General features: G+C 50.5%; 14 non-coding genes across 14 annotated transcripts; all 14 read right to left on the bottom strand.

Moving 5' to 3' along the window:
- Positions 1-1,242: 1,242 nt before the first annotated feature.
- Positions 1,243-1,358, bottom strand: LOC138275647 (U5 spliceosomal RNA). The gene has a single exon (XR_011200420.1). It is a non-coding gene; the product is annotated as a U5 spliceosomal RNA (small nuclear RNA).
- A 1,295-nt stretch (positions 1,359-2,653) lies between these two features.
- Positions 2,654-2,769, bottom strand: LOC138275697 (U5 spliceosomal RNA). The gene has a single exon (XR_011200470.1). It is a non-coding gene; the product is annotated as a U5 spliceosomal RNA (small nuclear RNA).
- Positions 2,770-4,989: 2,220 nt separating this feature from the next.
- On the bottom strand, positions 4,990-5,105 carry LOC138275646 (U5 spliceosomal RNA). The gene has a single exon (XR_011200419.1). It is a non-coding gene; the product is annotated as a U5 spliceosomal RNA (small nuclear RNA).
- Positions 5,106-6,387: 1,282 nt separating this feature from the next.
- On the bottom strand, positions 6,388-6,503 carry LOC138275644 (U5 spliceosomal RNA). Its single transcript, XR_011200417.1, has one exon. It is a non-coding gene; the product is annotated as a U5 spliceosomal RNA (small nuclear RNA).
- Positions 6,504-7,798: 1,295 nt separating this feature from the next.
- Positions 7,799-7,914, bottom strand: LOC138275696 (U5 spliceosomal RNA). Its single transcript, XR_011200469.1, has one exon. It is a non-coding gene; the product is annotated as a U5 spliceosomal RNA (small nuclear RNA).
- A 2,220-nt stretch (positions 7,915-10,134) lies between these two features.
- On the bottom strand, positions 10,135-10,250 carry LOC138275643 (U5 spliceosomal RNA). The gene has a single exon (XR_011200416.1). It is a non-coding gene; the product is annotated as a U5 spliceosomal RNA (small nuclear RNA).
- Positions 10,251-11,545: 1,295 nt separating this feature from the next.
- On the bottom strand, positions 11,546-11,661 carry LOC138275642 (U5 spliceosomal RNA). The gene has a single exon (XR_011200415.1). It is a non-coding gene; the product is annotated as a U5 spliceosomal RNA (small nuclear RNA).
- Positions 11,662-12,956: 1,295 nt separating this feature from the next.
- On the bottom strand, positions 12,957-13,072 carry LOC138275695 (U5 spliceosomal RNA). The gene has a single exon (XR_011200468.1). It is a non-coding gene; the product is annotated as a U5 spliceosomal RNA (small nuclear RNA).
- Positions 13,073-15,292: 2,220 nt separating this feature from the next.
- Positions 15,293-15,408, bottom strand: LOC138275641 (U5 spliceosomal RNA). Its single transcript, XR_011200414.1, has one exon. It is a non-coding gene; the product is annotated as a U5 spliceosomal RNA (small nuclear RNA).
- Positions 15,409-16,703: 1,295 nt separating this feature from the next.
- On the bottom strand, positions 16,704-16,819 carry LOC138275640 (U5 spliceosomal RNA). The gene has a single exon (XR_011200413.1). It is a non-coding gene; the product is annotated as a U5 spliceosomal RNA (small nuclear RNA).
- Positions 16,820-18,114: 1,295 nt separating this feature from the next.
- Positions 18,115-18,230, bottom strand: LOC138275694 (U5 spliceosomal RNA). The gene has a single exon (XR_011200467.1). It is a non-coding gene; the product is annotated as a U5 spliceosomal RNA (small nuclear RNA).
- A 2,221-nt stretch (positions 18,231-20,451) lies between these two features.
- On the bottom strand, positions 20,452-20,567 carry LOC138275730 (U5 spliceosomal RNA). Its single transcript, XR_011200502.1, has one exon. It is a non-coding gene; the product is annotated as a U5 spliceosomal RNA (small nuclear RNA).
- A 1,295-nt stretch (positions 20,568-21,862) lies between these two features.
- LOC138275729 (U5 spliceosomal RNA) lies at positions 21,863-21,978 on the bottom strand. Its single transcript, XR_011200501.1, has one exon. It is a non-coding gene; the product is annotated as a U5 spliceosomal RNA (small nuclear RNA).
- Positions 21,979-23,273: 1,295 nt separating this feature from the next.
- On the bottom strand, positions 23,274-23,389 carry LOC138275693 (U5 spliceosomal RNA). The gene has a single exon (XR_011200466.1). It is a non-coding gene; the product is annotated as a U5 spliceosomal RNA (small nuclear RNA).
- Positions 23,390-24,976: the final 1,587 nt, after the last annotated feature.

The following is a 24,976-nucleotide window of genomic DNA, read 5'->3' as shown; positions in this document are numbered from 1 at the left end:
AGAGACCCTGCCATTGCGAGGGCGAGGGTCCGAGAGGTGGTTTTTCGCCCTACTTAACAGGGCAAGAACCACAGGGGAGAGCAAAACAGCCCAAACGTTCAAGGCCCCTGCTTCAAGTAGAGAAAGAAAAAATGGTGGACCGTTTTCAGGGTTCTGTCTGGGCATATGCAAATTTCGGTGGCACTCGCCTCAGCTGATTGGCCAGGGTGAGTCTGCTGGGCAGGGAAAAGGGAAAGCTGGAGGCAGGCTGTAAGTGAAGTGGGCGCGCAGGGAAACGTTTTCCTATAGATTGTGTGTATTGAATGCCACTGATGCCACAGTAAGGCTTTGCAGCGCTAATAGTATTCCCATTAGACACCACCCAGGTACGCAGCAGCAGGCAGGTGAAAATAAGGGAATACCGAGCAGAAGCTGAGGTATCAATGGTAAATGCTGGCTTTTTTTCTCCCTGCAATGCTTTCCTGACACGGTTCTCTTCTGGTAGATTTTGCCAGACATTTGTGTGCAGTGTCAAAGCAATTAGACAGAATGTTGAACCCAGTTCTGCTGCAAAAGAGTGCTGTTTACCTTCCCATGGCCTCAGAGGCAGCACACTTTAAAGCAGCTCGGCCTGCTTGTATCACTATCCCTTTCGGTTGGAGTCGCTCTCTGGGCCTTTTGTCTCCATGATAATTGACCCTTTCCTGCAATAACCATCCCATCCAAATGCAGTGGGCCACCACCATGCTCCAGAACAAGTCATGTGCTTTCAGGCACATCCTCTAGCTGAGCCTGAATCTAAAAGGATCTAGCTAGCTAGGCCAGAGTCACAAGCCAGACACCCCCTTTCAAAAGAATCTGAGAGGGAGCCAGCCCGGGAATAGCCATCTTTACACCTCCCAAGGCACCCAGAACTAGCCTCCTGTATACCTCCAAGGGCACCAATAACGGGCAAGCCCTATGAAAAGCACAGCCTGAGTGTTGGTGGCCACCTGTGAAAAGTAGGGTGACCCCTGGCCTGCTGGCAGCAGAGATGTTGGGAGCAGAGACAATCTAATGCCTGCTGTCGTGATGATTCAAGACAGCCAAGAAAAGCAGCCTCACGCTCCGCAGAAATTCTTTCCCATGAGCCACCTGGCCTATGCAAATGAGTAGACAGCAGGCCTCAGAACAAAACACCAACTTCCTCTGGCAAAGGAAACAGCAGACAGCCCACAGGTGTACCCCAACTGCTAGCACTTTTGTCTTCAACAAACGATAAACAGCCTCACCTGTGGCAAGGCCTCAAAAAATTGAATGAAACTCGTAAACGTTCCTCTCCACGGAAATCTTTAGTAAAAGGCGAAAGATTTATTCGTTTTGAAGAGAAACCCGAGTGTGTTACAAGCTGAGCCTAGCAGGGCATGTGGCGCCACAAACAGAGACCCTGCCATTGCGAGGGCGAGGGTCCGAGAGGTGTTTTTTCGCCCTACTTAACAGGGCAAGAACCACAGGGGAGAGCAAAACAGCCCAAACGTTCAAGGCCCCTGCTTCAAGTAGAGAAAGAAAAAATGGTGGACCGTTTTCAGGGTTCTGTCTGGGCATATGCAAATTTCGGTGGCACTCGCCTCAGCTGATTGGCCAGGGTGAGTCTGCTGGGCAGGGAAAAGGGAAAGCTAGAGGCAGGCTGTAAGTGAAGTGGGCGCACAGGGAAACGTTTTCCTATAGATTGTGTGTATTGAATGCCACTGATGCCACAGTAAGGCTTTGCAGCGCTAATAGTATTCCCATTAGACACCACCCAGGTACGCAGCAGCAGGCAGGTGAAAATAAGGGAATACCGAGCAGAAGCTGAGGTATCAATGGTAAATGCTGGCTTTTTTTCTCCCTGCAATGCTTTCCTGACACGGTTATCTTCTGGTAGATTTTGCCAGACATTTGTGTGCAGTGTCAAAGCAATTAGACAGAATGTTGAACCCAGTTCTGCTGCAAAAGAGTGCTGCTTACCTTCCCATGGCCTCAGAGGCAGCACACTTTAAAGCAGCTCGGCCTGCTTGTATCACTATCCCTTTCGGTTGGAGTCGCTCTCTGGGCCTTTTGTCTCCATGATAATTGACCCTTTCCTGCAATAACCATCCCATCCAAATGCAGTGGGCCACCACCATGCTCCAGAACAAGTCATGTGCTTTCAGGCACATCCTCTAGCTGAGCCTGAATCTAAAAGGATCTAGCTAGCTAGGCCAGAGTCACAAGCCAGACACCCCCTTTCAAAAGAATCTGAGAGGGAGCCAGCCCGGGACTAGCCATCTTTACACCTCCCAAGGCACCCAGAACTAGCCTCCTGTATACCTCCAAGGGCACCAACAACGGGCACCAATAACGGGCAAGCCCTATGAAAAGCACAGCCTGAGTGTTGGTGGCCACCTGTGAAAAGTAGGGTGACCCCTGGCCTGCTGGCAGCAGAGATGTTGGGAGCAGAGACAATCTAATGCCTGCTGTCGTGATGATTCAAGATAGCCAAGAAAAGCAGCCTCACGCTCCGCAGAAATTCTTTCCCATGAGCCACCTGGCCTATGCAAATGAGTAGACAGCAGGCCTCAGAACAAAACACCAACTTCCTCTGGCAAAGGAAACAGCAGACAGCCCACAGGTGTACCCCAACTGCTAGCACTTTTGTCTTCAACAAACGATAAACAGCCTCACCTATGGCAAGGCCTCAAAAAATTGAATGAAACTCGTAAACGTTCCTCTCCACGGAAATCTTTAGTAAAAGGCGAAAGATTTATTCGTTTTGAAGAGAAACCCGAGTGTGTTACAAGCTGAGCCTAGCAGGGCATGTGGCGCCACAAACAGAGACCCTGCCATTGCGAGGGCGAGGGTCCGAGAGGTGGTTTTTCGCCCTACTTAACAGGGCAAGAACCACAGGGGAGAGCAAAACAGCCCAAACGTTCAAGGCCCCTGCTTCAAGTAGAGAAAGAAAAAATGGTGGACCGTTTTCAGGGTTCTGTCTGGGCATATGCAAATTTCGGTGGCACTCGCCTCAGCTGATTGGCCAGGGTGAGTCTGCTGGGCAGGGAAAAGGGAAAGCTGGAGGCAGGCTGTAAGTGAAGTGGGCGCGCAGGGAAACGTTTTCCTATAGATTGTGGGCCATATTTATACTCCGTTTGCGCCTAAATTGCGTCGTTTTTTTTGACGCAATTTCGACGCAAAACTAACGCCAACTAACGCCATATTTATACTATGGCGTTAGAGGCGAATAGCGCCAAAGTTCCCGGAATGTGCGTCATTTTTTAGCGTGAACCCCTTCCTTGCGTTAATGATATGCAAGGGAGGCGTTCCCGTCTAAAAAATGACTCCCAGGACTTTACGTGGTATTTATACTCCCGGGCAAAAGAGACGCCCGGGAGTTGGCGTGGCTAAAAACGGCGCATTTGCGCCACTTTTTAACGCCTGCTCAGAGCAGGCGTTAAGGGGCCTGTGGGCTCAAAATGAACCCACAGGTGCCCTCCCATGCCCCCAGGGACCCCCCCTGCCACCCTTGCCCACCCCAGGAGGACCCCCAAGGATGGAGGGACCCACCCCAGGGACATTCAGGTAAGTTCAGGTAAGTATAATTTTTTTTTTTTTATATATTTTTTTGGTGGCATAGGGGGGCCTTATTTGTGCCCCCCTACATGCCACTATGCCCAATGACCATGCCCAGGGGACAGAAGTCCCCTGGGCATGGCCATTGGGCAAGGGGGCATGACTCCTATCTTTACAATGATAGGAGTCATGTTGATGGGGGATGGGCGTCGTTAAAAAATGGCGCAAGTCGGGTTAAGACGATTTTTTCGACGTAACCTGACTTGCCCCATTTTAAGACGCCCATGCGCCATTTTCCCCCTACGCCGGCGCTGTCTGGTCTACGTGGTTTTTTCCCACGCAAACCAGGCAGCGCCGGTCTGATTGCGCCGTCTAACGCCATTCCATAAATACGGCGCCCGCATGGCGCTTCAGAATGGCGTTAGACGGCGCAAAACTTTTTGACGCTAAACTGCGTTAGCGCAGTTTAGCGTCAAAAAGTATAAATATGGGCCCGTGTGTATTGAATGCCACTGATGCCACAGTAAGGCTTTGCAGCGCTAATAGTATTCCCATTAGACACCACCCAGGTACGCAGCAGCAGGCAGGTGAAAATAAGGGAATACCGAGCAGAAGCTGAGGTATCAATGGTAAATGCTGGCTTTTTTTCTCCCTGCAATGCTTTCCTGACACGGTTCTCTTCTGGTAGATTTTGCCAGACATTTGTGTGCAGTGTCAAAGCAATTAGACAGAATGTTGAACCCAGTTCTGCTGCAAAAGAGTGCTGTTTACCTTCCCATGGCCTCAGAGGCAGCACACTTTAAAGCAGCTCGGCCTGCTTGTATCACTATCCCTTTCGGTTGGAGTCGCTCTCTGGGCCTTTTGTCTCCATGATAATTGACCCTTTCCTGCAATAACCATCCCATCCAAATGCAGTGGGCCACCACCATGCTCCAGAACAAGTCATGTGCTTTCAGGCACATCCTCTAGCTGAGCCTGAATCTAAAAGGATCTAGCTAGCTAGGCCAGAGTCACAAGCCAGACACCCCCTTTCAAAAGAATCTGAGAGGGAGCCAGCCCGGGACTAGCCATCTTTACACCTCCCAAGGCACCCAGAACTAGCCTCCTGTATACCTCCAAGGGCACCAATAACGGGCAAGCCCTATGAAAAGCACAGCCTGAGTGTTGGTGGCCACCTGTGAAAAGTAGGGTGACCCCTGGCCTGCTGGCAGCAGAGATGTTGGGAGCAGAGACAATCTAATGCCTGCTGTCGTGATGATTCAAGACAGCCAAGAAAAGCAGCCTCACGCTCCGCAGAAATTCTTTCCCATGAGCCACCTGGCCTATGCAAATGAGTAGACAGCAGGCCTCAGAACAAAACACCAACTTCCTCTGGCAAAGGAAACAGCAGACAGCCCACAGGTGTACCCCAACTGCTAGCACTTTTGTCTTCAACAAACGATAAACAGCCTCACCTGTGGCAAGGCCTCAAAAAATTGAATGAAACTCGTAAACGTTCCTCTCCACGGAAATCTTTAGTAAAAGGCGAAAGATTTATTCGTTTTGAAGAGAAACCCGAGTGTGTTACAAGCTGAGCCTAGCAGGGCATGTGGCGCCACAAACAGAGACCCTGCCATTGCAAGGGCGAGGGTCCGAGAGGTGGTTTTTCGCCCTACTTAACAGGGCAAGAACCACAGGGGAGAGCAAAACAGCCCAAACGTTCAAGGCCCCTGCTTCAAGTAGAGAAAGAAAAAATGGTGGACCGTTTTCAGGGTTCTGTCTGGGCATATGCAAATTTCGGTGGCACTCGCCTCAGCTGATTGGCCAGGGTGAGTCTGCTGGGCAGGGAAAAGGGAAAGCTGGAGGCAGGCTGTAAGTGAAGTGGGCGCGCAGGGAAACGTTTTCCTATAGATTGTGTGTATTGAATGCCACTGATGCCACAGTAAGGCTTTGCAGCGCTAATAGTATTCCCATTAGACACCACCCAGGTACGCAGCAGCAGGCAGGTGAAAATAAGGGAATACCGAGCAGAAGCTGAGGTATCAATGGTAAATGCTGGCTTTTTTTCTCCCTGCAATGCTTTCCTGACACGGTTCTCTTCTGGTAGATTTTGCCAGACATTTGTGTGCAGTGTCAAAGCAATTAGACAGAATGTTGAACCCAGTTCTGCTGCAAAAGAGTGCTGTTTACCTTCCCATGGCCTCAGAGGCAGCACACTTTAAAGCAGCTCGGCCTGCTTGTATCACTATCCCTTTCGGTTGGAGTCGCTCTCTGGGCCTTTTGTCTCCATGATAATTGACCCTTTCCTGCAATAACCATCCCATCCAAATGCAGTGGGCCACCACCATGCTCCAGAACAAGTCATGTGCTTTCAGGCACATCCTCTAGCTGAGCCTGAATCTAAAAGGATCTAGCTAGCTAGGCCAGAGTCACAAGCCAGACACCCCCTTTCAAAAGAATCTGAGAGGGAGCCAGCCCGGGAATAGCCATCTTTACACCTCCCAAGGCACCCAGAACTAGCCTCCTGTATACCTCCAAGGGCACCAATAACGGGCAAGCCCTATGAAAAGCACAGCCTGAGTGTTGGTGGCCACCTGTGAAAAGTAGGGTGACCCCTGGCCTGCTGGCAGCAGAGATGTTGGGAGCAGAGACAATCTAATGCCTGCTGTCGTGATGATTCAAGACAGCCAAGAAAAGCAGCCTCACGCTCCGCAGAAATTCTTTCCCATGAGCCACCTGGCCTATGCAAATGAGTAGACAGCAGGCCTCAGAACAAAACACCAACTTCCTCTGGCAAAGGAAACAGCAGACAGCCCACAGGTGTACCCCAACTGCTAGCACTTTTGTCTTCAACAAACGATAAACAGCCTCACCTGTGGCAAGGCCTCAAAAAATTGAATGAAACTCGTAAACGTTCCTCTCCACGGAAATCTTTAGTAAAAGGCGAAAGATTTATTCGTTTTGAAGAGAAACCCGAGTGTGTTACAAGCTGAGCCTAGCAGGGCATGTGGCGCCACAAACAGAGACCCTGCCATTGCGAGGGCGAGGGTCCGAGAGGTGTTTTTTCGCCCTACTTAACAGGGCAAGAACCACAGGGGAGAGCAAAACAGCCCAAACGTTCAAGGCCCCTGCTTCAAGTAGAGAAAGAAAAAATGGTGGACCGTTTTCAGGGTTCTGTCTGGGCATATGCAAATTTCGGTGGCACTCGCCTCAGCTGATTGGCCAGGGTGAGTCTGCTGGGCAGGGAAAAGGGAAAGCTAGAGGCAGGCTGTAAGTGAAGTGGGCGCACAGGGAAACGTTTTCCTATAGATTGTGTGTATTGAATGCCACTGATGCCACAGTAAGGCTTTGCAGCGCTAATAGTATTCCCATTAGACACCACCCAGGTACGCAGCAGCAGGCAGGTGAAAATAAGGGAATACCGAGCAGAAGCTGAGGTATCAATGGTAAATGCTGGCTTTTTTTCTCCCTGCAATGCTTTCCTGACACGGTTATCTTCTGGTAGATTTTGCCAGACATTTGTGTGCAGTGTCAAAGCAATTAGACAGAATGTTGAACCCAGTTCTGCTGCAAAAGAGTGCTGCTTACCTTCCCATGGCCTCAGAGGCAGCACACTTTAAAGCAGCTCGGCCTGCTTGTATCACTATCCCTTTCGGTTGGAGTCGCTCTCTGGGCCTTTTGTCTCCATGATAATTGACCCTTTCCTGCAATAACCATCCCATCCAAATGCAGTGGGCCACCACCATGCTCCAGAACAAGTCATGTGCTTTCAGGCACATCCTCTAGCTGAGCCTGAATCTAAAAGGATCTAGCTAGCTAGGCCAGAGTCACAAGCCAGACACCCCCTTTCAAAAGAATCTGAGAGGGAGCCAGCCCGGGACTAGCCATCTTTACACCTCCCAAGGCACCCAGAACTAGCCTCCTGTATACCTCCAAGGGCACCAACAACGGGCACCAATAACGGGCAAGCCCTATGAAAAGCACAGCCTGAGTGTTGGTGGCCACCTGTGAAAAGTAGGGTGACCCCTGGCCTGCTGGCAGCAGAGATGTTGGGAGCAGAGACAATCTAATGCCTGCTGTCGTGATGATTCAAGATAGCCAAGAAAAGCAGCCTCACGCTCCGCAGAAATTCTTTCCCATGAGCCACCTGGCCTATGCAAATGAGTAGACAGCAGGCCTCAGAACAAAACACCAACTTCCTCTGGCAAAGGAAACAGCAGACAGCCCACAGGTGTACCCCAACTGCTAGCACTTTTGTCTTCAACAAACGATAAACAGCCTCACCTATGGCAAGGCCTCAAAAAATTGAATGAAACTCGTAAACGTTCCTCTCCACGGAAATCTTTAGTAAAAGGCGAAAGATTTATTCGTTTTGAAGAGAAACCCGAGTGTGTTACAAGCTGAGCCTAGCAGGGCATGTGGCGCCACAAACAGAGACCCTGCCATTGCGAGGGCGAGGGTCCGAGAGGTGGTTTTTCGCCCTACTTAACAGGGCAAGAACCACAGGGGAGAGCAAAACAGCCCAAACGTTCAAGGCCCCTGCTTCAAGTAGAGAAAGAAAAAATGGTGGACCGTTTTCAGGGTTCTGTCTGGGCATATGCAAATTTCGGTGGCACTCGCCTCAGCTGATTGGCCAGGGTGAGTCTGCTGGGCAGGGAAAAGGGAAAGCTGGAGGCAGGCTGTAAGTGAAGTGGGCGCGCAGGGAAACGTTTTCCTATAGATTGTGGGCCATATTTATACTCCGTTTGCGCCTAAATTGCGTCGTTTTTTTTGACGCAATTTCGACGCAAAACTAACGCCAACTAACGCCATATTTATACTATGGCGTTAGAGGCGAATAGCGCCAAAGTTCCCGGAATGTGCGTCATTTTTTAGCGTGAACCCCTTCCTTGCGTTAATGATATGCAAGGGAGGCGTTCCCGTCTAAAAAATGACTCCCAGGACTTTACGTGGTATTTATACTCCCGGGCAAAAGAGACGCCCGGGAGTTGGCGTGGCTAAAAACGGCGCATTTGCGCCACTTTTTAACGCCTGCTCAGAGCAGGCGTTAAGGGGCCTGTGGGCTCAAAATGAACCCACAGGTGCCCTCCCATGCCCCCAGGGACCCCCCCTGCCACCCTTGCCCACCCCAGGAGGACCCCCAAGGATGGAGGGACCCACCCCAGGGACATTCAGGTAAGTTCAGGTAAGTATAATTTTTTTTTTTTTATATATTTTTTTGGTGGCATAGGGGGGCCTTATTTGTGCCCCCCTACATGCCACTATGCCCAATGACCATGCCCAGGGGACAGAAGTCCCCTGGGCATGGCCATTGGGCAAGGGGGCATGACTCCTATCTTTACAATGATAGGAGTCATGTTGATGGGGGATGGGCGTCGTTAAAAAATGGCGCAAGTCGGGTTAAGACGATTTTTTCGACGTAACCTGACTTGCCCCATTTTAAGACGCCCATGCGCCATTTTCCCCCTACGCCGGCGCTGTCTGGTCTACGTGGTTTTTTCCCACGCAAACCAGGCAGCGCCGGTCTGATTGCGCCGTCTAACGCCATTCCATAAATACGGCGCCCGCATGGCGCTTCAGAATGGCGTTAGACGGCGCAAAACTTTTTGACGCTAAACTGCGTTAGCGCAGTTTAGCGTCAAAAAGTATAAATATGGGCCCGTGTGTATTGAATGCCACTGATGCCACAGTAAGGCTTTGCAGCGCTAATAGTATTCCCATTAGACACCACCCAGGTACGCAGCAGCAGGCAGGTGAAAATAAGGGAATACCGAGCAGAAGCTGAGGTATCAATGGTAAATGCTGGCTTTTTTTCTCCCTGCAATGCTTTCCTGACACGGTTCTCTTCTGGTAGATTTTGCCAGACATTTGTGTGCAGTGTCAAAGCAATTAGACAGAATGTTGAACCCAGTTCTGCTGCAAAAGAGTGCTGTTTACCTTCCCATGGCCTCAGAGGCAGCACACTTTAAAGCAGCTCGGCCTGCTTGTATCACTATCCCTTTCGGTTGGAGTCGCTCTCTGGGCCTTTTGTCTCCATGATAATTGACCCTTTCCTGCAATAACCATCCCATCCAAATGCAGTGGGCCACCACCATGCTCCAGAACAAGTCATGTGCTTTCAGGCACATCCTCTAGCTGAGCCTGAATCTAAAAGGATCTAGCTAGCTAGGCCAGAGTCACAAGCCAGACACCCCCTTTCAAAAGAATCTGAGAGGGAGCCAGCCCGGGACTAGCCATCTTTACACCTCCCAAGGCACCCAGAACTAGCCTCCTGTATACCTCCAAGGGCACCAATAACGGGCAAGCCCTATGAAAAGCACAGCCTGAGTGTTGGTGGCCACCTGTGAAAAGTAGGGTGACCCCTGGCCTGCTGGCAGCAGAGATGTTGGGAGCAGAGACAATCTAATGCCTGCTGTCGTGATGATTCAAGACAGCCAAGAAAAGCAGCCTCACGCTCCGCAGAAATTCTTTCCCATGAGCCACCTGGCCTATGCAAATGAGTAGACAGCAGGCCTCAGAACAAAACACCAACTTCCTCTGGCAAAGGAAACAGCAGACAGCCCACAGGTGTACCCCAACTGCTAGCACTTTTGTCTTCAACAAACGATAAACAGCCTCACCTGTGGCAAGGCCTCAAAAAATTGAATGAAACTCGTAAACGTTCCTCTCCACGGAAATCTTTAGTAAAAGGCGAAAGATTTATTCGTTTTGAAGAGAAACCCGAGTGTGTTACAAGCTGAGCCTAGCAGGGCATGTGGCGCCACAAACAGAGACCCTGCCATTGCAAGGGCGAGGGTCCGAGAGGTGGTTTTTCGCCCTACTTAACAGGGCAAGAACCACAGGGGAGAGCAAAACAGCCCAAACGTTCAAGGCCCCTGCTTCAAGTAGAGAAAGAAAAAATGGTGGACCGTTTTCAGGGTTCTGTCTGGGCATATGCAAATTTCGGTGGCACTCGCCTCAGCTGATTGGCCAGGGTGAGTCTGCTGGGCAGGGAAAAGGGAAAGCTGGAGGCAGGCTGTAAGTGAAGTGGGCGCGCAGGGAAACGTTTTCCTATAGATTGTGTGTATTGAATGCCACTGATGCCACAGTAAGGCTTTGCAGCGCTAATAGTATTCCCATTAGACACCACCCAGGTACGCAGCAGCAGGCAGGTGAAAATAAGGGAATACCGAGCAGAAGCTGAGGTATCAATGGTAAATGCTGGCTTTTTTTCTCCCTGCAATGCTTTCCTGACACGGTTATCTTCTGGTAGATTTTGCCAGACATTTGTGTGCAGTGTCAAAGCAATTAGACAGAATGTTGAACCCAGTTCTGCTGCAAAAGAGTGCTGCTTACCTTCCCATGGCCTCAGAGGCAGCACACTCTAAAGCAGCTCGGCCTGCTTGTATCACTATCCCTTTCGGTTGGAGTCGCTCTCTGGGCCTTTTGTCTCCATGATAATTGACCCTTTCCTGCAATAACCATCCCATCCAAATGCAGTGGGCCACCACCATGCTCCAGAACAAGTCATGTGCTTTCAGGCACATCCTCTAGCTGAGCCTGAATCTAAAAGGATCTAGCTAGCTAGGCCAGAGTCACAAGCCAGACACCCCCTTTCAAAAGAATCTGAGAGGGAGCCAGCCCGGGACTAGCCATCTTTACACCCCCCAAGGCACCCAGAACTAGCCTCCTGTATACCTCCAAGGGCACCAACAACGGGCACCAATAACGGGCAAGCCCTATGAAAAGCACAGCCTGAGTGTTGGTGGCCACCTGTGAAAAGTAGGGTGACCCCTGGCCTGCTGGCAGCAGAGATGTTGGGAGCAGAGACAATCTAATGCCTGCTGTCGTGATGATTCAAGACAGCCAAGAAAAGCAGCCTCACGCTCCGCAGAAATTCTTTCCCATGAGCCACCTGGCCTATGCAAATGAGTAGACAGCAGGCCTCAGAACAAAACACCAACTTCCTCTGGCAAAGGAAACAGCAGACAGCCCACAGGTGTACCCCAACTGCTAGCACTTTTGTCTTCAACAAACGATAAACAGCCTCACCTGTGGCAAGGCCTCAAAAAATTGAATGAAACTCGTAAACGTTCCTCTCCACGGAAATCTTTAGTAAAAGGCGAAAGATTTATTCGTTTTGAAGAGAAACCCGAGTGTGTTACAAGCTGAGCCTAGCAGGGCATGTGGCGCCACAAACAGAGACCCTGCCATTGCGAGGGCGAGGGTCCGAGAGGTGTTTTTTCGCCCTACTTAACAGGGCAAGAACCACAGGGGAGAGCAAAACAGCCCAAACGTTCAAGGCCCCTGCTTCAAGTAGAGAAAGAAAAAATGGTGGACCGTTTTCAGGGTTCTGTCTGGGCATATGCAAATTTCGGTGGCACTCGCCTCAGCTGATTGGCCAGGGTGAGTCTGCTGGGCAGGGAAAAGGGAAAGCTAGAGGCAGGCTGTAAGTGAAGTGGGCGCACAGGGAAACGTTTTCCTATAGATTGTGTGTATTGAATGCCACTGATGCCACAGTAAGGCTTTGCAGCGCTAATAGTATTCCCATTAGACACCACCCAGGTACGCAGCAGCAGGCAGGTGAAAATAAGGGAATACCGAGCAGAAGCTGAGGTATCAATGGTAAATGCTGGCTTTTTTTCTCCCTGCAATGCTTTCCTGACACGGTTATCTTCTGGTAGATTTTGCCAGACATTTGTGTGCAGTGTCAAAGCAATTAGACAGAATGTTGAACCCAGTTCTGCTGCAAAAGAGTGCTGCTTACCTTCCCATGGCCTCAGAGGCAGCACACTTTAAAGCAGCTCGGCCTGCTTGTATCACTATCCCTTTTGGTTGGAGTCGCTCTCTGGGCCTTTTGTCTCCATGATAATTGACCCTTTCCTGCAATAACCATCCCATCCAAATGCAGTGGGCCACCACCATGCTCCAGAACAAGTCATGTGCTTTCAGGCACATCCTCTAGCTGAGCCTGAATCTAAAAGGATCTAGCTAGCTAGGCCAGAGTCACAAGCCAGACACCCCCTTTCAAAAGAATCTGAGAGGGAGCCAGCCCGGGACTAGCCATCTTTACACCTCCCAAGGCACCCAGAACTAGCCTCCTGTATACCTCCAAGGGCACCAACAACGGGCACCAATAACGGGCAAGCCCTATGAAAAGCACAGCCTGAGTGTTGGTGGCCACCTGTGAAAAGTAGGGTGACCCCTGGCCTGCTGGCAGCAGAGATGTTGGGAGCAGAGACAATCTAATGCCTGCTGTCGTGATGATTCAAGATAGCCAAGAAAAGCAGCCTCACGCTCCGCAGAAATTCTTTCCCATGAGCCACCTGGCCTATGCAAATGAGTAGACAGCAGGCCTCAGAACAAAACACCAACTTCCTCTGGCAAAGGAAACAGCAGACAGCCCACAGGTGTACCCCAACTGCTAGCACTTTTGTCTTCAACAAACGATAAACAGCCTCACCTATGGCAAGGCCTCAAAAAATTGAATGAAACTCGTAAACGTTCCTCTCCACGGAAATCTTTAGTAAAAGGCGAAAGATTTATTCGTTTTGAAGAGAAACCCGAGTGTGTTACAAGCTGAGCCTAGCAGGGCATGTGGCGCCACAAACAGAGACCCTGCCATTGCGAGGGCGAGGGTCCGAGAGGTGGTTTTTCGCCCTACTTAACAGGGCAAGAACCACAGGGGAGAGCAAAACAGCCCAAACGTTCAAGGCCCCTGCTTCAAGTAGAGAAAGAAAAAATGGTGGACCGTTTTCAGGGTTCTGTCTGGGCATATGCAAATTTCGGTGGCACTCGCCTCAGCTGATTGGCCAGGGTGAGTCTGCTGGGCAGGGAAAAGGGAAAGCTGGAGGCAGGCTGTAAGTGAAGTGGGCGCGCAGGGAAACGTTTTCCTATAGATTGTGGGCCATATTTATACTCCGTTTGCGCCTAAATTGCGTCGTTTTTTTTGACGCAATTTCGACGCAAAACTAACGCCAACTAACGCCATATTTATACTATGGCGTTAGAGGCGAATAGCGCCAAAGTTCCCGGAATGTGCGTCATTTTTTAGCGTGAACCCCTTCCTTGCGTTAATGATATGCAAGGGAGGCGTTCCCGTCTAAAAAATGACTCCCAGGACTTTACGTGGTATTTATACTCCCGGGCAAAAGAGACGCCCGGGAGTTGGCGTGGCTAAAAACGGCGCATTTGCGCCACTTTTTAACGCCTGCTCAGAGCAGGCGTTAAGGGGCCTGTGGGCTCAAAATGAACCCACAGGTGCCCTCCCATGCCCCCAGGGACCCCCCCTGCCACCCTTGCCCACCCCAGGAGGACCCCCAAGGATGGAGGGACCCACCCCAGGGACATTCAGGTAAGTTCAGGTAAGTATAATTTTTTTTTTTTTATATATTTTTTTGGTGGCATAGGGGGGCCTTATTTGTGCCCCCCTACATGCCACTATGCCCAATGACCATGCCCAGGGGACAGAAGTCCCCTGGGCATGGCCATTGGGCAAGGGGGCATGACTCCTATCTTTACAATGATAGGAGTCATGTTGATGGGGGATGGGCGTCGTTAAAAAATGGCGCAAGTCGGGTTAAGACGATTTTTTCGACGTAACCTGACTTGCCCCATTTTAAGACGCCCATGCGCCATTTTCCCCCTACGCCGGCGCTGTCTGGTCTACGTGGTTTTTTCCCACGCAAACCAGGCAGCGCCGGTCTGATTGCGCCGTCTAACGCCATTCCATAAATACGGCGCCCGCATGGCGCTTCAGAATGGCGTTAGACGGCGCAAAACTTTTTGACGCTAAACTGCGTTAGCGCAGTTTAGCGTCAAAAAGTATAAATATGGGCCCGTGTGTATTGAATGCCACTGATGCCACAGTAAGGCTTTGCAGCGCTAATAGTATTCCCATTAGACACCACCCAGGTACGCAGCAGCAGGCAGGTGAAAATAAGGGAATACCGAGCAGAAGCTGAGGTATCAATGGTAAATGCTGGCTTTTTTTCTCCCTGCAATGCTTTCCTGACACGGTTCTCTTCTGGTAGATTTTGCCAGACATTTGTGTGCAGTGTCAAAGCAATTAGACAGAATGTTGAACCCAGTTCTGCTGCAAAAGAGTGCTGTTTACCTTCCCATGGCCTCAGAGGCAGCACACTTTAAAGCAGCTCGGCCTGCTTGTATCACTATCCCTTTCGGTTGGAGTCGCTCTCTGGGCCTTTTGTCTCCATGATAATTGACCCTTTCCTGCAATAACCATCCCATCCAAATGCAGTGGGCCACCACCATGCTCCAGAACAAGTCATGTGCTTTCAGGCACATCCTCTAGCTGAGCCTGAATCTAAAAGGATCTAGCTAGCTAGGCCAGAGTCACAAGCCAGACACCCCCTTTCAAAAGAATCTGAGAGGGAGCCAGCCCGGGACTAGCCATCTTTACACCTCCCAAGGCACCCAGAACTAGCCTCCTGTATACCTCCAAGGGCACCAATAACGGGCAAGCCCTATGAAAAGCACAGCCTGAGTGTTGGTGGCCACCTGTGAAAAGTAGGGTGACCCCTGGCCTGCTGGCAGCAGAGATGTTGGGAGCAGAGACAATCTAATGCCTGCTGTCGTGATGATTCAAGACAGCCAAGAAAAGCAGCCTCACGCTCCGCAGAAATTCTTTCCCATGAGCCACCTGGCCTATGCAAATGAGTAGACAGCAGGCCTCAGAACAAAACACCAACTTCCTCTGGCAAAGGAAACAGCAGACAGCCCACAGGTGTACCCCAACTGCTAGCACTTTTGTCTTCAACAAACGATAAACAGCCTCACCTGTGGCAAGGCCTCAAAAAATTGAATGAAACTCGTAAACGTTCCTCTCCACGGAAATCTTTAGTAAAAGGCGAAAGATTTATTCGTTTTGAAGAGAAACCCGAGTGTGTTACAAGCTGAGCCTAGCAGGGCATGTGGCGCCACAAACAGAGACCCTGCCATTGCAAGGGCGAGGGTCCGAGAGGTGGTTTTTCGCCCTACTTAACAGGGCAAGAACCACAGGGGAGAGCAAAACAGCCCAAACGTTCAAGGCCCCTGCTTCAAGTAGAGAAAGAAAAAATGGTGGACCGTTTTCAGGGTTCTGTCTGGGCATATGCAAATTTCGGTGGCACTCGCCTCAGCTGATTGGCCAGGGTGAGTCTGCTGGGCAGGGAAAAGGGAAAGCTGGAGGCAGGCTGTAAGTGAAGTGGGCGCGCAGGGAAACGTTTTCCTATAGATTGTGTGTATTGAATGCCACTGATGCCACAGTAAGGCTTTGCAGCGCTAATAGTATTCCCATTAGACACCACCCAGGTACGCAGCAGCAGGCAGGTGAAAATAAGGGAATACCGAGCAGAAGCTGAGGTATCAATGGTAAATGCTGGCTTTTTTTCTCCCTGCAATGCTTTCCTGACACGGTTATCTTCTGGTAGATTTTGCCAGACATTTGTGTGCAGTGTCAAAGCAATTAGACAGAATGTTGAACCCAGTTCTGCTGCAAAAGAGTGCTGCTTACCTTCCCATGGCCTCAGAGGCAGCACACTCTAAAGCAGCTCGGCCTGCTTGTATCACTATCCCTTTCGGTTGGAGTCGCTCTCTGGGCCTTTTGTCTCCATGATAATTGACCCTTTCCTGCAATAACCATCCCATCCAAATGCAGTGGGCCACCACCATGCTCCAGAACAAGTCATGTGCTTTCAGGCACATCCTCTAGCTGAGCCTGAATCTAAAAGGATCTAGCTAGCTAGGCCAGAGTCACAAGCCAGACACCCCCTTTCAAAAGAATCTGAGAGGGAGCCAGCCCGGGACTAGCCATCTTTACACCCCCCAAGGCACCCAGAACTAGCCTCCTGTATACCTCCAAGGGCACCAACAACGGGCACCAATAACGGGCAAGCCCTATGAAAAGCACAGCCTGAGTGTTGGTGGCCACCTGTGAAAAGTAGGGTGACCCCTGGCCTGCTGGCAGCAGAGATGTTGGGAGCAGAGACAATCTAATGCCTGCTGTCGTGATGATTCAAGACAGCCAAGAAAAGCAGCCTCACGCTCCGCAGAAATTCTTTCCCATGAGCCACCTGGCCTATGCAAATGAGTAGACAGCAGGCCTCAGAACAAAACACCAACTTCCTCTGGCAAAGGAAACAGCAGACAGCCCACAGGTGTACCCCAACTGCTAGCACTTTTGTCTTCAACAAACGATAAACAGCCTCACCTGTGGCAAGGCCTCAAAAAATTGAATGAAACTCGTAAACGTTCCTCTCCACGGAAATCTTTAGTAAAAGGCGAAAGATTTATTCGTTTTGAAGAGAAACCCGAGTGTGTTACAAGCTGAGCCTAGCAGGGCATGTGGCGCCACAAACAGAGACCCTGCCATTGCGAGGGCGAGGGTCCGAGAGGTGTTTTTTCGCCCTACTTAACAGGGCAAGAACCACAGGGGAGAGCAAAACAGCCCAAACGTTCAAGGCCCCTGCTTCAAGTAGAGAAAGAAAAAATGGTGGACCGTTTTCAGGGTTCTGTCTGGGCATATGCAAATTTCGGTGGCACTCGCCTCAGCTGATTGGCCAGGGTGAGTCTGCTGGGCAGGGAAAAGGGAAAGCTAGAGGCAGGCTGTAAGTGAAGTGGGCGCACAGGGAAACGTTTTCCTATAGATTGTGTGTATTGAATGCCACTGATGCCACAGTAAGGCTTTGCAGCGCTAATAGTATTCCCATTAGACACCACCCAGGTACGCAGCAGCAGGCAGGTGAAAATAAGGGAATACCGAGCAGAAGCTGAGGTATCAATGGTAAATGCTGGCTTTTTTTCTCCCTGCAATGCTTTCCTGACACGGTTATCTTCTGGTAGATTTTGCCAGACATTTGTGTGCAGTGTCAAAGCAATTAGACAGAATGTTGAACCCAGTTCTGCTGCAAAAGAGTGCTGCTTACCTTCCCATGGCCTCAGAGGCAGCACACTTTAAAGCAGCTCGGCCTGCTTGTATCACTATCCCTTTTGGTTGGAGTCGCTCTCTGGGCCTTTTGTCTCCATGATAATTGACCCTTTCCTGCAATAACCATCCCATCCAAATGCAGTGGGCCACCACCATGCTCCAGAACAAGTCATGTGCTTTCAGGCACATCCTCTAGCTGAGCCTGAATCTAAAAGGATCTAGCTAGCTAGGCCAGAGTCACAAGCCAGACACCCCCTTTCAAAAGAATCTGAGAGGGAGCCAGCCCGGGACTAGCCATCTTTACACCTCCCAAGGCACCCAGAACTAGCCTCCTGTATACCTCCAAGGGCACCAACAACGGGCACCAATAACGGGCAAGCCCTATGAAAAGCACAGCCTGAGTGTTGGTGGCCACCTGTGAAAAGTAGGGTGACCCCTGGCCTGCTGGCAGCAGAGATGTTGGGAGCAGAGACAATCTAATGCCTGCTGTCGTGATGATTCAAGATAGCCAAGAAAAGCAGCCTCACGCTCCGCAGAAATTCTTTCCCATGAGCCACCTGGCCTATGCAAATGAGTAGACAGCAGGCCTCAGAACAAAACACCAACTTCCTCTGGCAAAGGAAACAGCAGACAGCCCACAGGTGTACCCCAACTGCTAGCACTTTTGTCTTCAACAAACGATAAACAGCCTCACCTATGGCAAGGCCTCAAAAAATTGAATGAAACTCGTAAACGTTCCTCTCCACGGAAATCTTTAGTAAAAGGCGAAAGATTTATTCGTTTTGAAGAGAAACCCGAGTGTGTTACAAGCTGAGCCTAGCAGGGCATGTGGCGCCACAAACAGAGACCCTGCCATTGCGAGGGCGAGGGTCCGAGAGGTGGTTTTTCGCCCTACTTAACAGGGCAAGAACCACAGGGGAGAGCAAAACAGCCCAAACGTTCAAGGCCCCTGCTTCAAGTAGAGAAAGAAAAAATGGTGGACCGTTTTCAGGGTTCTGTCTGGGCATATGCAAATTTCGGTGGCACTCGCCTCAGCTGATTGGCCAGGGTGAGTCTGCTGGGCAGGGAAAAGGGAAAGCTGGAGGCAGGCTGTAAGTGAAGTGGGCGCGCAGGGAAACGTTTTCCTATAGATTGTGGGCCATATTTATACTCCGTTTGCGCCTAAATTGCGTCGTTTTTTTTTGACGCAATTTCGACGCAAAACTAACGCCAACTAACGCCATATTTATACTATGGCGTTAGAGGCGAATAGCGCCAAAGTTCCCGGAATGTGCGTCATTTTTTAGCGTGAACCCCTTCCTTGCGTTAATGATATGCAAGGGAGGCGTTCCCGTCTAAAAAATGACTCCCAGGACTTTACGTGGTATTTATACTCCCGGGCAAAAGAGACGCCCGGGAGTTGGCGTGGCTAAAAACGGCGCATTTGCGCCACTTTTTAACGCCTGCTCAGAGCAGGCGTTAAGGGGCCTGTGGGCTCAAAATGAACCCACAGGTGCCCTCCCATGCCCCCAGGGACCCCCCCTGCCACCCTTGCCCACCCCAGGAGGACCCCCAAGGATGGAGGGACCCACCCCAGGGACATTCAGGTAAGTTCAGGTAAGTATAATTTTTTTTTTTTTATATATTTTTTTGGTGGCATAGGGGGGCCTTATTTGTGCCCCCCTACATGCCACTATGCCCAATGACCATGCCCAGGGGACAGAAGTCCCCTGGGCATGGCCATTGGGCAAGGGGGCATGACTCCTATCTTTACAATGATAGGAGTCATGTTGATGGGGGATGGGCGTCGTTAAAAAATGGCGCAAGTCGGGTTAAGACGATTTTTTCGACGTAACCTGACTTGCCCCATTTTAAGACGCCCATGCGCCATTTTCCCCCTACGCCGGCGCTGTCTGGTCTACGTGGTTTTTTCCCACGCAAACCAGGCAGCGCCGGTCTGATTGCGCCGTCTAACGCCATTCCATAAATACGGCGCCCGCATGGCGCTTCAGAATGGCGTTAGACGGCGCAAAACTTTTTGACGCTAAACTGCGTTAGCGCAGTTTAGCGTCAAAAAGTATAAATATGGGCCCGTGTGTATTGAATGCCACTGATGCCACAGTAAGGCTTTGCAGCGCTAATAGTATTCCCATTAGACACCACCCAGGTACGCAGCAGCAGGCAGGTGAAAATAAGGGAATACCGAGCAGAAGCTGAGGTATCAATGGTAAATGCTGGCTTTTTTTCTCCCTGCAATGCTTTCCTGACACGGTTCTCTTCTGGTAGATTTTGCCAGACATTTGTGTGCAGTGTCAAAGCAATTAGACAGAATGTTGAACCCAGTTCTGCTGCAAAAGAGTGCTGTTTACCTTCCCATGGCCTCAGAGGCAGCACACTTTAAAGCAGCTCGGCCTGCTTGTATCACTATCCCTTTCGGTTGGAGTCGCTCTCTGGGCCTTTTGTCTCCATGATAATTGACCCTTTCCTGCAATAACCATCCCATCCAAATGCAGTGGGCCACCACCATGCTCCAGAACAAGTCATGTGCTTTCAGGCACATCCTCTAGCTGAGCCTGAATCTAAAAGGATCTAGCTAGCTAGGCCAGAGTCACAAGCCAGACACCCCCTTTCAAAAGAATCTGAGAGGGAGCCAGCCCGGGACTAGCCATCTTTACACCTCCCAAGGCACCCAGAACTAGCCTCCTGTATACCTCCAAGGGCACCAATAACGGGCAAGCCCTATGAAAAGCACAGCCTGAGTGTTGGTGGCCACCTGTGAAAAGTAGGGTGACCCCTGGCCTGCTGGCAGCAGAGATGTTGGGAGCAGAGACAATCTAATGCCTGCTGTCGTGATGATTCAAGACAGCCAAGAAAAGCAGCCTCACGCTCCGCAGAAATTCTTTCCCATGAGCCACCTGGCCTATGCAAATGAGTAGACAGCAGGCCTCAGAACAAAACACCAACTTCCTCTGGCAAAGGAAACAGCAGACAGCCCACAGGTGTACCCCAACTGCTAGCACTTTTGTCTTCAACAAACGATAAACAGCCTCACCTGTGGCAAGGCCTCAAAAAATTGAATGAAACTCGTAAACGTTCCTCTCCACGGAAATCTTTAGTAAAAGGCGAAAGATTTATTCGTTTTGAAGAGAAACCCGAGTGTGTTACAAGCTGAGCCTAGCAGGGCATGTGGCGCCACAAACAGAGACCCTGCCATTGCAAGGGCGAGGGTCCGAGAGGTGGTTTTTCGCCCTACTTAACAGGGCAAGAACCACAGGGGAGAGCAAAACAGCCCAAACGTTCAAGGCCCCTGCTTCAAGTAGAGAAAGAAAAAATGGTGGACCGTTTTCAGGGTTCTGTCTGGGCATATGCAAATTTCGGTGGCACTCGCCTCAGCTGATTGGCCAGGGTGAGTCTGCTGGGCAGGGAAAAGGGAAAGCTGGAGGCAGGCTGTAAGTGAAGTGGGCGCGCAGGGAAACGTTTTCCTATAGATTGTGTGTATTGAATGCCACTGATGCCACAGTAAGGCTTTGCAGCGCTAATAGTATTCCCATTAGACACCACCCAGGTACGCAGCAGCAGGCAGGTGAAAATAAGGGAATACCGAGCAGAAGCTGAGGTATCAATGGTAAATGCTGGCTTTTTTTCTCCCTGCAATGCTTTCCTGACACGGTTATCTTCTGGTAGATTTTGCCAGACATTTGTGTGCAGTGTCAAAGCAATTAGACAGAATGTTGAACCCAGTTCTGCTGCAAAAGAGTGCTGCTTACCTTCCCATGGCCTCAGAGGCAGCACACTCTAAAGCAGCTCGGCCTGCTTGTATCACTATCCCTTTCGGTTGGAGTCGCTCTCTGGGCCTTTTGTCTCCATGATAATTGACCCTTTCCTGCAATAACCATCCCATCCAAATGCAGTGGGCCACCACCATGCTCCAGAACAAGTCATGTGCTTTCAGGCACATCCTCTAGCTGAGCCTGAATCTAAAAGGATCTAGCTAGCTAGGCCAGAGTCACAAGCCAGACACCCCCTTTCAAAAGAATCTGAGAGGGAGCCAGCCCGGGACTAGCCATCTTTACACCCCCCAAGGCACCCAGAACTAGCCTCCTGTATACCTCCAAGGGCACCAACAACGGGCACCAATAACGGGCAAGCCCTATGAAAAGCACAGCCTGAGTGTTGGTGGCCACCTGTGAAAAGTAGGGTGACCCCTGGCCTGCTGGCAGCAGAGATGTTGGGAGCAGAGACAATCTAATGCCTGCTGTCGTGATGATTCAAGACAGCCAAGAAAAGCAGCCTCACGCTCCGCAGAAATTCTTTCCCATGAGCCACCTGGCCTATGCAAATGAGTAGACAGCAGGCCTCAGAACAAAACACCAACTTCCTCTGGCAAAGGAAACAGCAGACAGCCCACAGGTGTACCCCAACTGCTAGCACTTTTGTCTTCAACAAACGATAAACAGCCTCACCTGTGGCAAGGCCTCAAAAAATTGAATGAAACTCGTAAACGTTCCTCTCCACGGAAATCTTTAGTAAAAGGCGAAAGATTTATTCGTTTTGAAGAGAAACCCGAGTGTGTTACAAGCTGAGCCTAGCAGGGCATGTGGCGCCACAAACAGAGACCCTGCCATTGCGAGGGCGAGGGTCCGAGAGGTGTTTTTTCGCCCTACTTAACAGGGCAAGAACCACAGGGGAGAGCAAAACAGCCCAAACGTTCAAGGCCCCTGCTTCAAGTAGAGAAAGAAAAAATGGTGGACCGTTTTCAGGGTTCTGTCTGGGCATATGCAAATTTCGGTGGCACTCGCCTCAGCTGATTGGCCAGGGTGAGTCTGCTGGGCAGGGAAAAGGGAAAGCTAGAGGCAGGCTGTAAGTGAAGTGGGCGCACAGGGAAACGTTTTCCTATAGATTGTGTGTATTGAATGCCACTGATGCCACAGTAAGGCTTTGCAGCGCTAATAGTATTCCCATTAGACACCACCCAGGTACGCAGCAGCAGGCAGGTGAAAATAAGGGAATACCGAGCAGAAGCTGAGGTATCAATGGTAAATGCTGGCTTTTTTTCTCCCTGCAATGCTTTCCTGACACGGTTATCTTCTGGTAGATTTTGCCAGACATTTGTGTGCAGTGTCAAAGCAATTAGACAGAATGTTGAACCCAGTTCTGCTGCAAAAGAGTGCTGCTTACCTTCCCATGGCCTCAGAGGCAGCACACTTTAAAGCAGCTCGGCCTGCTTGTATCACTATCCCTTTCGGTTGGAGTCGCTCTCTGGGCCTTTTGTCTCCATGATAATTGACCCTTTCCTGCAATAACCATCCCATCCAAATGCAGTGGGCCACCACCATGCTCCAGAACAAGTCATGTGCTTTCAGGCACATCCTCTAGCTGAGCCTGAATCTAAAAGGATCTAGCTAGCTAGGCCAGAGTCACAAGCCAGACACCCCCTTTCAAAAGAATCTGAGAGGGAGCCAGCCCGGGACTAGCCATCTTTACACCTCCCAAGGCACCCAGAACTAGCCTCCTGTATACCTCCAAGGGCACCAACAACGGGCACCAATAACGGGCAAGCCCTATGAAAAGCACAGCCTGAGTGTTGGTGGCCACCTGTGAAAAGTAGGGTGACCCCTGGCCTGCTGGCAGCAGAGATGTTGGGAGCAGAGACAATCTAATGCCTGCTGTCGTGATGATTCAAGATAGCCAAGAAAAGCAGCCTCACGCTCCGCAGAAATTCTTTCCCATGAGCCACCTGGCCTATGCAAATGAGTAGACAGCAGGCCTCAGAACAAAACACCAACTTCCTCTGGCAAAGGAAACAGCAGACAGCCCACAGGTGTACCCCAACTGCTAGCACTTTTGTCTTCAACAAACGATAAACAGCCTCACCTATGGCAAGGCCTCAAAAAATTGAATGAAACTCGTAAACGTTCCTCTCCACGGAAATCTTTAGTAAAAGGCGAAAGATTTATTCGTTTTGAAGAGAAACCCGAGTGTGTTACAAGCTGAGCCTAGCAGGGCATGTGGCGCCACAAACAGAGACCCTGCCATTGCGAGGGCGAGGGTCCGAGAGGTGGTTTTTCGCCCTACTTAACAGGGCAAGAACCACAGGGGAGAGCAAAACAGCCCAAACGTTCAAGGCCCCTGCTTCAAGTAGAGAAAGAAAAAATGGTGGACCGTTTTCAGGGTTCTGTCTGGGCATATGCAAATTTCGGTGGCACTCGCCTCAGCTGATTGGCCAGGGTGAGTCTGCTGGGCAGGGAAAAGGGAAAGCTGGAGGCAGGCTGTAAGTGAAGTGGGCGCGCAGGGAAACGTTTTCCTATAGATTGTGGGCCATATTTATACTCCGTTTGCGCCTAAATTGCGTCGTTTTTTTTGACGCAATTTCGACGCAAAACTAACGCCAACTAACGCCATATTTATACTATGGCGTTAGAGGCGAATAGCGCCAAAGTTCCCGGAATGTGCGTAATTTTTTAGCGTGAACCCCTTCCTTGCGTTAATGATATGCAAGGGAGGCGTTCCCGTCTAAAAAATGACTCCCAGGACTTTACGTGGTATTTATACTCCCGGGCAAAAGAGACGCCCGGGAGTTGGCGTGGCTAAAAACGGCGCATTTGCGCCACTTTTTAACGCCTGCTCAGAGCAGGCGTTAAGGGGCCTGTGGGCTCAAAATGAACCCACAGGTGCCCTCCCATGCCCCCAGGGACCCCCCCTGCCACCCTTGCCCACCCCAGGAGGACCCCCAAGGATGGAGGGACCCACCCCAGGGACATTCAGGTAAGTTCAGGTAAGTATAATTTTTTTTTTTTTATATATTTTTTTGGTGGCATAGGGGGGCCTTATTTGTGCCCCCCTACATGCCACTATGCCCAATGACCATGCCCAGGGGACAGAAGTCCCCTGGGCATGGCCATTGGGCAAGGGGGCATGACTCCTATCTTTACAATGATAGGAGTCATGTTGATGGGGGATGGGCGTCGTTAAAAAATGGCGCAAGTCGGGTTAAGACGATTTTTTCGACGTAACCTGACTTGCCCCATTTTAAGACGCCCATGCGCCATTTTCCCCCTACGCCGGCGCTGTCTGGTCTACGTGGTTTTTTCCCACGCAAACCAGGCAGCGCCGGTCTGATTGCGCCGTCTAACGCCATTCCATAAATACGGCGCCCGCATGGCGCTTCAGAATGGCGTTAGACGGCGCAAAACTTTTTGACGCTAAACTGCGTTAGCGCAGTTTAGCGTCAAAAAGTATAAATATGGGCCCGTGTGTATTGAATGCCACTGATGCCACAGTAAGGCTTTGCAGCGCTAATAGTATTCCCATTAGACACCACCCAGGTACGCAGCAGCAGGCAGGTGAAAATAAGGGAATACCGAGCAGAAGCTGAGGTATCAATGGTAAATGCTGGCTTTTTTTCTCCCTGCAATGCTTTCCTGACACGGTTCTCTTCTGGTAGATTTTGCCAGACATTTGTGTGCAGTGTCAAAGCAATTAGACAGAATGTTGAACCCAGTTCTGCTGCAAAAGAGTGCTGTTTACCTTCCCATGGCCTCAGAGGCAGCACACTTTAAAGCAGCTCGG

The sequence above is a fragment of the Pleurodeles waltl genome, unplaced genomic scaffold (genome assembly GCF_031143425.1).
Source record: "Pleurodeles waltl isolate 20211129_DDA unplaced genomic scaffold, aPleWal1.hap1.20221129 scaffold_302, whole genome shotgun sequence".
Lineage (NCBI taxonomy): Eukaryota > Metazoa > Chordata > Amphibia > Caudata > Salamandridae > Pleurodeles > Pleurodeles waltl.
The sequence above is the reverse complement of the archived record's forward strand: the minus strand, read 5'-3'. Positions and strand labels throughout refer to the sequence as shown.